Genomic DNA, 10,171 nt, shown 5'->3' with positions numbered 1-10,171 from the left:
TCCCCTGGAGTTTTCTGCCTGCTCTCTGGTTCCTTTCCTCGCAGGCCCTCCTCCATCCTGCAAAGCGGCCCCCACCCCCTGAGTCGTTAAATATTGTCAGAGTTCCGCCACTTACTGCAACCTTGTTTGCCCAGTGCAGATAAATTGTTGTTGACTCTGTGATGCGGACCAAGGACACTGGGCTCCCGGCCCCAAGAAAGTAACCACGATGCCTGCCAGGTGGGCGGAGGCAAGGGGGGGCTGTGGGGTCTGGAGCTGTCGGAGCCTGGGGGAGGGTGCTGGGGGGGGCGGGGGGGCGCCCTGCCTCCCCATTCCCCAGGCTGCTGCAGAGCCAGCCAGCACTCCGGCTCTGGCTGCCTGGCTGCCTTTCCACCTCTTCCTTCCCTCTCTGCCCATTCCACCCTCTCTTTAAACACCGAGTTTATAAATTTGAGGGTCTTAGGGGAACGTCCAGTTCTAAGCCTCCAAGAGACTAAGATCTGGCTCCACGATTTGGTCTCATGCTTGATTGAATAAATTCAAAGGTTCTTTTGAGACTCACCCTTTTCCTCCAAATTACAGTAAAATACATATAACCTGAAATTTACCATTGTGATCGTTTTAAAGCGGTCAGCTCATTGGCATTAAGTCCACTCACAATGTTGTGCGACCTTCACCACTGTCTTGTTCCAGAACTTCTTTTTTTTAATCACCCCAGAAGTAAGCGCAGTACCCATTAGGCCGTCTCTCCCTGTTCCTTCCTCCCTGCCCCAAGCCCCTGGCAACCACTAATCTACTTCCTGTCTCTATGGATTTGTCTCTTCTGGAAATTTCGTGTAAACAGAGTCACACACTCGGTGGCCTTTGGTGGCTGGCTTCTTGCACTTAGCATAATGTCTTCAAAATTCCAGAGATTCACTTCTGTCTTCTGCTCGGGGTGGGGACCCCTCCAAGGGACAATGGGACAGTGGCTGGGGACCTCTGGGGTGGTCTTAACTTGTTCCTGGCAGACTTGAGTCTCTGATCTCTCCTTCAGTGGCCTGTTACCTCCTGAGACTTTCCACTGCCTCCTGGGGGACGTTGTTTTTGACTTTCACTGAAGCCACCGGACCCTCCTTCTCTGCCCGGCTGGGCAGGGGCATGTGGGCTTCCGGGTCTGGAGCTCCTGGACCCTGGGGAAGGCTGTGTGCGGAGGGAGCCCTCCTGAGCAGCCTTCCACCCCCGGAACCTCACCAAGTGCAACTGTCCTTCCATCCTGTGGATCGGAAGTCTAAGTTCTGGGATCGATTCCCCCCCGGACACCGGGCTCTGCACATTGTATAGAAGAGCCCTCACTTTTAATCCGAGTCTGTATAACAACGTTAGGGATGTGGGCTTCGAATCGGCTGGGCGTTTGAGTTTTCTCTCTGCCATCACCTTGCTGCGCACCCTCAGCTTTTTCCACCTGTAAAATAAGGATGGCAGAGCCTGACCTTTGTTTAGGGCTGGGATGACTGTGTGATGATTGGACACATGAATAACCGTAAATCGCTGTGTGTGGAGCCTGACGTTTGGGACGTGGACAGTAATCGGTTATTGTCAATGAGGTCTAGGATTAGTAAAATCAGTGCGTTACTCCCTCCCCCAGCCCCCATCAACTCTCGCCCTTCTAGAGTTCTGGCACCTTCTAGAAAGTACCATTTAATTAGATGCATTTGCTGGTTTTCAGGATTCTGAAAAGCTCCAAACTCAGATCACAGTTTGGGCTGTGACAAGGAGCAAACCTTCTATCCGAGTCAGCCGCAAAACAAAATGTCCCCATTTTGGCTTTTTTTTTTTTCTTTTGCCACCAGTTTTGGGATTTCTCCCCTTTTACGGCTATGCCCCACTCATTCGTGCTTCCGTTCCAGGAGGCCGACCTGAGGGATGTGGGGACACAGAGCTCTTTAATCTCACGTGACACGTGTGGGGCCTGGAGAGTGTGAAAGAGTTCGTGTGCATCCCGAGTGCCCAGGCCTCACGGGTTAGGGGGAAGTGGCTTCATTTCATTTGTAGCCGGACGCAGGTTCAGTGTCATTCTGCAGTTTGTTGAGCACCTAGCACGTGCGCACGAGGAGCAGGCTGTGAGATGCTGGTGGGCGTGTGACGTCGGGTTCCACGCAGGGCTGTTCTGAGTGATGCGTGAGGTACGGCGTCTCTACTGGGATCCGCGTCTGTGTGTCTTGTGGGGCGAGGGGAGAGCCTGGGCCGCCCCCTGCACAGCGCCTGGTCCCCACTCCGGGCCGGCTCTCTGTGGGCCTTTCAGGAGAGCTGGGCAGACACAGGTCTGGCCGTCCAACGGCAGACTCCTCAGAGCTCTGAGGCTGTTGCGTTGCTTGGCCCTGGGAGCTCAACCCACTTTTGTTTCCTGAACGAGGGAGTTTTTCACTTTTAAGTAAAAACAAAAAGTACCCCACTTCAGTCAAGCCAAAAGATGCTAGTTCCCTTCTATTTTCTCCCTGATATTGTACGTGTGTATTTTTTTTTTCAGGAAGGATGAACCTGTAGATTTTTCTCTAGAGTCAGGTTTATTAAGGTCTCATTGACATACAGTAAAATTCACCCTTGTCTTTTTGTGTCCAGTGGCTTTTTATTTTTAATGCAAGTCTCCTTTCCTAAAATATCCTCAAGAATCCAGTTTGGAGAGTAGCAACTCTGTCTATGCCTGCAGACTTGAGGACTGGGGAGGGTGTGCCTCCGTGTATATAACCCTTGAGCTTAAATTGTTTCAGGCATAATTAGAAAGTGGGAGATAGATTAAAACAGGTGAAGGGATTTTTTTGTTTGTTTCCTTTTAGAGAAATTGAGTAACAGTTGCTAGGTCTTTGCCCAAATGTCTCAAGGAAGATAGCTGAGCAGAGGAGATCTGAGCTAGGCGAGGTCACCTGGATGTCAGCAGGAAGGGTTCAGGCAGGCTTGTCCTAACTCCCTGGGGCTGACCCTGGCTGTGAGCGTGTACCTGGAAGACCCCTAGACCATGTGCACCAGGGATGCACGAACAAGCCCCCTACTCGCGGTGGGGCAGGGAGCGTGAGCGAGAGTGGTCCCCAGCGCCTTCCAGTTTGCTGGCTTGGTGATCATGTTCTAATGGGTTTCGTGTCACGTTGCTTGGAGACGGGTGGAAATGGGCCAGTAACACTGTAAGCGGGGCTCGGGGACTCTGTGGGGCCACCAGGTTGGAACAAGCTACCTCCTGCTCCCACTTTGCTGGTTCCCGCCCTGCTCCTGCGTCCTCGGCGAGGCGGGAACAGCAGAACTTTCTGCCCTGGACAAGCTGCCTTCAACGAGACAGGCAGGAACACTCTGCTTTTTCTGCCAGTTGCTTGGTTTCCCTTCTGGGGTCCAGGCAGGCGATTGCCTTGCCTTTCAAGCCTTGGAGAGAGTGCAGCCCGCCTCCAAATTTCCACCTCAGGGATGGTGGCTGGGACGCAGCATGCCTGTCAAACAGAAGGGAGGCAGCTTTAGAAGGCCTGAGAGCACAGCTTTCTCTCCTCACAGCAGCCTGTGGGCTCACAGCCACATCCTGGCTGAGCGATAGGCCTCCAGCTTCCCCGGGGCCAGGGCTGAGTCACCATGCATCCCCCACAGCGCTGGCAGCCGCTGCTTAAAGAGACCCAGGACCGAAATAAAAGGTGGGGTGAGAGGTTTTCGCTGTAATCAGGCTAGAATCAGGGAATGCAGAGGTCAGAATCTCTTAGAATCCGCCCCGATTTGGGGAAGGCCCAGGCCCTTCTGGTCTGCCAGGGGAAGAGATGAGTGTGGGTCTCCTCGACTTTGCTGAGGGAGGGGGTCTGAAGGGTGGGCTCTGTGGGCTTAAGTCTGATTCCTTTATTTTAAACTATCCTCCTAATAAAACAAGTCAGCATGTATTGAGGGCTGTCATTCAGCGAAGCCCTTCAATGCAGTTTCACATTTAAGCCTCCCAGTAGCCACATGGGGACGAGCCCATTTTACAGATGAGAAAAGCAAGGCTGAGAAGGATGAACTCATCCAAAGTCAAGAGAAGATCAGCAGTTTCTTCTTCTTCAGGTTTCCTCTCTGCCCTTGAAGGCCAAGTTCATTTGTGAGCTAGGAGGGTCCACCTGGGTTTCCAACCCTCCAAGGGCTCCTTTCAGTTTATGGCCATAGATTCATTACTCTGTCTGTTAGATTAATGTCTCTCCTGTCTGCTGGACTCGGGCGGGTGTGTCTGGTTTTCTTCCACTTTGTATCTCCAACACCTGGCATAGAACAGGATCTTGAATTGTGATATGTGTGAATGAAGAGATGATCCCAAAGCTTCTGCCATCGACCTTTCTGCCATCTGGTAGACCCCAGCCTCCTGCCTCGGTTGGGTACATGTGGAATAAGGCCCTCTGAACATGGGTGGCCAAGTTCAGCTCCCTCCCGAGCGATTGGCACAGAACTCAGCAGTGCCCTGCGCAGCTCCCACCCAGCCCGCGCCATCTGTTGGCTACAGCCTAAAGGCTTGGGTGGCCAGTCCAGGGACACCATGGTTTCCCTTCCCCTTCCTCTCACTGCCCGCCTCTTGGTAGACGCAGTAGGGAGGGCCAGTACGAGGGACCCTGGAGTTAAACCACTTCTCTTCTGGGAGGATGGACGGGGCAGGACCAACTGGAAGTCAGGCTTTGGTCCAGGTGCCCACCCACTTCAGTGTCTCTCCTTTCTCCTCTCTGGCTGGCTGGAGCTCTGAGCACCGTGTTATTTTATGGGTTTTGACTGCCCCTGTGTTTCTCTCCCGAGGTGCCCCATCTTCCCACTTTGCTCTCTGGCCCTTCTTCTCTGGGATGTGGGAAACGTGGCAACTGCACCAGTTCCATGCAGCAGGGGAACCTGAGAGCAGGTAAAGAACGAAAGGATGGGTTTTCTGGAAGCCCGCGATCACACATATAACCGCCTGCACTTCTGCGATTGATCCCGGCTAGGAAAGTTCGCTGGGTGAACCAGCCCAGCCCAGTTCTGAGGGACTGAAAGCGCTCTAGGGTTCTTCCAGACATTTGCGTTCGATGTAAGTCACAGCGCACAATTGGAGGGGTTACAGATGATGTGAAGAAGAAATTGATGGCCTTTAAAGGAGGGGCACGGCCATCCTTGAATTACACTTCCTGGGTTCCCTGACCAGGAGACACTGGGAGAAGGGGACATCTGAGGTCCTCAGCCTCCTTCCGTCAGCAGGTGCTTCCAAGCCAACTCAGGTCTGCACCTTGGCTGGCATCAAAATCCCCAAGAGAGGGAGTCATGTGGTTTTGCTTATCCTGTGACACAGCCTGGGGTGGCATCCAGGCTGATGCCTCTGTAACCCAGCCTCCAGGGGGACTAACATCCAGATAAGATGTTCTCTGCTTCTCTGCTTCCCTCCCTCTTCCCACCCTCGGCCCTCAGAGGTGTCGTCTGAGTCCCCTCAGTAAGAGGTTTGTCTTTTGTGCTGGAGTTCTGTGTCGTGCAGTCACACCAGGGTTATTCCTAAGCGTCAGGCTTAATTTGCTGCAAGTTTTATTTCATTCCCAACAACCTGTTTCATTTACAGTACAAAGATCTGTCCATTGTCCCTGCCCTCCTTTGCAGTTTTGTGCGTCCGGAGCATGCATAAGTATTCACAGTGAGAAGAAAACAAACGTGACCCTGAGGGAGTGTTGCTTATGTAGCTTGGGGTTTTGGTAAAGCTTCATGGAAGTGTGGTCACTTTCTGCAAATTCTGCTTCATGGTAAAGCACACGCTGATACCCTCACATGATTAGAATCCTAAGGTCTGATCTTGTAATGGCTTGGATTTTAGTTTAAGGCTGATGGGTTGAATCACCCACACGTCAAAGATCTCCAGTTTGGCTTAACGAGACTCCCTTAGCAGAAAGGTGCCGCTGTACCCCGGAAGAGATGTTGGAGTAATGATGTTTTGCTTCTCTGCGCAGTAACTCGTTCCTCTTGAATTACTGCAGTGTTTTATCAGCTAACAGGAGAACGTGTCTCTTCCGCTTTAAAGTCTTTTTGTTTTTTTTTCCCTTCCTCGTAATCTGATTCTGTATGTTGTCTTTCCACTGAAGTCTTCTCCTCCGTAATGGCCAGGGGACCATTTGGGAAAAGGGGACAGGGATGTCCTCTGGGAAGACCTTACATCCTTGTAACCAGTTAGAGTTTTCTCTTCCCTGGGCAGAACCTCCTGTGGTTTCTGGGTGGAATTCAAAAGTGAAATGGGTTCTCCCAGCCACTCAAGCAGATCACAGAGGCCCCAGGGAGATCATAAGCCCCAAATCAGGGACATTGTTCCTCTTGGGGAAATGGAACTGGCATCTTTCGCCTCAAAGACTTGGTCCCTCCTGACCTGAAGGTGTGGCCTTGACCAGAGTGACAAGATTGCAAACACTGGGGTGAAGGAACTATCTCATGTGGCAGCCCTCTCTCCTCCCAGAATATTTTCAACTTCCTGTTGTTTTTAATCAGTTGCCTTGAGAGAAGAGACTCTTAGTTTAAAGCAGTGTTTCGCCCTCTAAGAGGCTGTGTTGTGTATTAATTCAAGCTGAGTTTGGCTTGGAAGAGCGTTCCCTCTGACCAGTAGCTTGTTTTTTCTTTTCCTTTTCTTTTTGCAAGCCAGGGTGGCACTTAAGAATTCCCCAGCATGGGGTAGGTCTCCATTTCTCTAAACCTACCCTGCCCCCTTCCCCCGCACCCCCCCCACCCCAGTCATCTCAGATAGATAGCATTTTGCAGTGCTGCCCGTGGGGACAAAGTGTTTTGCATTGAAGAATGGAGTCTCCAAGTAAAATATGGGCTTCTTTTGGAAGCGAGACTATGGCCACAGTTAACATGCTGGGCAGGTCCCCTGGTTCAAGCTCAGTTGGAGCCATTTCTAGATATGCAAGCAGTTTTGTACTCTCCACCCCTCCCCCAACTCCTTTCACTAAGTGAAGGGGGAGCGGGGGCGTGGTGGAGGAGGCATGTAACTTTGCTGACCATCAGATCCTTTTGTCCTTCTCGCTGCATGCATTATGGCACAAGCCTGCTCAGCCTTTTCCCTTCAGGGAGTTTCAATAGCCACTACAGAGAGATGAGAAAGAAATTAAACTCGGTGAGGGTTGCCCCATACCCCGAAAGTAATTCTCTGATTCCAATGCTGAAGGCCTGAACATCTCGCTGTCTGTCAGGCCCAGAGTGGAGAGGGGGACTCGCTCGAAGTGAGTGAAGGTGTAACTTCGGGATAGCCTTTAAAGTGATCCGTCTGTTTCGGCGGGGCAGGGAATGACTGTCTTGAAAGCCTGTTCATTCTTTCCCATCCCGTGGTTGTCTCTCTAGACTATAGAAGAGTTGTTTCACCAAGTTAGTCTTCTATGGTCCACAGTGAATCTAAGCTCAAGTTACTGATGTCAGTGGTGAGGCAGGTTGGGTTCAGGCTTTCAGGAGGAGGATGTGGCCAAATGAATTAAAAGCCTTGAAGGACACACTCTTGACACTCTCTCGGTTCACGTCTAGAAATTTATCCTGATAATATCTCAGACAAGTATGCACAGCGTGGATGTTTGCCCATCCTCGGCTTACGGACATGCCCTTTGAGAGAAGGGTATCACCCCTTCCTAGAGTGGAACGCTAGGGAGCCATTGACAATGATGTTGGAGATTTCTCTATGTTGATAGAGAAATAGGTTCTTGATGTTTTGTTGAGTAACAACAATTTGTTTAAAAATTATACGAATACACTGCTGTGTGTTACCCCAGACTGGATCCTGCAACAGAAAGAAGACATGGGTAGAAAAACTGGGGTGATGCAAATAAAGTCTGCATTTAATCATAATGTACCGATATTAATTTCTTAGTTTTGACAAATATGCCACGGTTCTGTAAAATGCTCGTGACATTTTATCCTTTCTAGGTGAAGGATATACAGGAAATCTCTGGGGCCTTTGCAACTTTTCTGTTTATCTAAAAATCATTCCAAAATAAAAAGTTTAAAAAAAGCATATGAGAGCACTTAAAATTTTTGGAAGGATTTTTAGCAAAAGATTAACAGATTACCTCTGAGTGCTGCAATTATGGGTGATCTTAATTTTCTAGTTTACAGTCAGAGTTTTTTTATGTTAAAAAAAATCAGTAAAGCTCATTCTGTCTGGTGAAAGAAAGTAGCATATAGATATAATAAAAAAAATTTTTTTTGAGGGGGAGATAATTAGGGTTATTTATTAATTTTTTTAGTGGAGGTGCTGGGGATTGAACCAGGACCTGTGTTATGCTAAGTACACACTCCACCACTAAGCTATACATATACCCTGTCCCTCTCAAGATATAATTTTGTTGTTGTCCTTGTTTTGGACACAGTAGCCTCTCTCTCTCTCTGTTAGACTTCATAGATCCTTTAGGGTTTAAGTTGTCCCTTCTGGGTACAGCCAGGCAGGCAGGATAGGCTATGGTGAATGACATAGACACTGGAATCAGAGAGATGTGTTTGATTCCATCACGTACCAGCTGTGTGGTCTTGGCCAGTTACTTACTTTGTCTCTGGCTTATTTTTTTTAAATCTGTAAAATGGGTTTAATGATCCTGATCGCATAAGGCCGTTTTTATTTTATTTTATATTTTTTTAATTTAATTTAATTAATTTATTTTATTGACATACATATCAGTTATAATGTGTCAATTTCTGGTGCACAGCACAATGTCCCAGTCATGCATATACATGTATATATTCGTTTTCATATTTTTTTCATTAAAGGTTATTACAAGATATTGAACATAATTCCCTGTGCTCTACAGCAGAAACTTTTTAAAAAATCTATTTTTATATATAGTGGCTAACATTTGTAAATCTCAAACTCCCAGATTTATCCTTTCCCACCCCCTTTCCCTGGTAACCATAAGATTGATTACTATGTCTGCGAGTCTGTCTCTGTTTTGTAGGTGAGTTCATAGTGTCCTTTTTTTCTTTCTTTTTTTTTTTAAGATTCCATGTATGAGTGATATCATATGGTATTTTTCTTTCTCTTTCTGGCTTACTTCACTTAGAATGATGATCTCTAGTTCCATCCATGTTGCTGCAAATGGCATTATTATTTCATTCTTTTTATGGCTGAGTAGTATTCCATTGTATAAATATACCACAGCTTCTTTATCCAGTCATCTGTTGGTGGACATTTAGGTTGCTCCCATGTCTTGGCTATTGTAAATAGTGCTGCTATGAACATTGGGGTGCATGTATCTTTTCGAATTAGAGTTCCCTCCAGATATATACCCAGAAGTGGGATTGCTGGATCATATGATAAGTCTACTTTTAGTTTTTTGAGGAATCTCCATACTCTATTCCATAATGGCTGCACCAAACTACATTCCCACTAGCAGTGTAGGAGTGTTCCCACCATTTTTTAAAGTTAATTAACGTAAACACTGTGTTACTCATAGTGGCCTCTGTCCTCAGTGGCCTCAGTGGTCTCTGCTCCTACCAGATTCTGATGTTTGATGTGTCTTACCTTGAGCACATCTTTTTAAAAAACTTTTACACTAAGCATTGCCACTTCCATGAGAGTGGACAGTGTGAATTATATTTATTTGTTAATTCACTTAATAAGAATTTATGGTCTGCTACTCAAACACTGAGTATTTGAGGATCACGATCATGCTGTTCCCATTTCATTCCCACTGTCCCAAGTCCTGTGCCTAAATAATCTTTGTGGGTTGTCTTTGTATATGTTGTGTCTAAATTAGGCCAGTTGGGGAAAAAAAAATCCTTCGTAGGTGTGATTTTTTTTCCTCTCCCTCTCAGCCCAGATTCTCTCATAAAGGTGCATTGACTTCAAATGTCCTCACCCCACCTTACGTCTGAGTACTTGAGGAGTTTCCGTGTGTCCCTGGGGAGGCGGCCGTGGTCATCATCCCTGGTGGTGACTGATAAGAGATGTTTCCATAAACTCGCATGTCCAGGAAGGGTGACCCCAGGACTGTCAACTCAGGGCCGGAGCCTGGTATGTTCCTGTGAAGAATGGAATGTCCTGCCCAGGCCCCTGGAAACCATGCCACCTGCATTCTGATCCCAGCTGGGCCACTGCTGACCTCTCGAGAAAGGCCACTAGAGCCTGCCCGAGCCTCCCTCTTCACCATAATAGCACACGGGCCTCTTAGACGTCCTGCGTCTCATGTTCTGTGATTCTGGAACATTTGGCAGAGAAGAGGCACCATCCTCACTCACGCTGCAGAAC

At 48.3% G+C, this 10,171-nt stretch overlaps 1 long non-coding RNA gene across 1 annotated transcript; it reads right to left on the bottom strand.

Moving 5' to 3' along the window:
* Positions 1-7,450: 7,450 nt before the first annotated feature.
* LOC140686348 (uncharacterized) lies at positions 7,451-9,937 on the bottom strand. Its single transcript, XR_012060095.1, has 2 exons — positions 9,788-9,937; positions 7,451-7,711 (listed from the first exon to the last, which is right to left on the bottom strand). It is a non-coding gene; the product is annotated as an uncharacterized lncRNA (long non-coding RNA).
* Positions 9,938-10,171: the final 234 nt, after the last annotated feature.

Source organism: Vicugna pacos, chromosome 16 (genome assembly GCF_048564905.1).
Source record: "Vicugna pacos chromosome 16, VicPac4, whole genome shotgun sequence".
Classification (NCBI taxonomy): domain Eukaryota; kingdom Metazoa; phylum Chordata; class Mammalia; order Artiodactyla; family Camelidae; genus Vicugna; species Vicugna pacos.
Note: the sequence above shows the minus strand (reverse complement) of the source record. Positions and strands in the feature narration are given on the sequence as shown.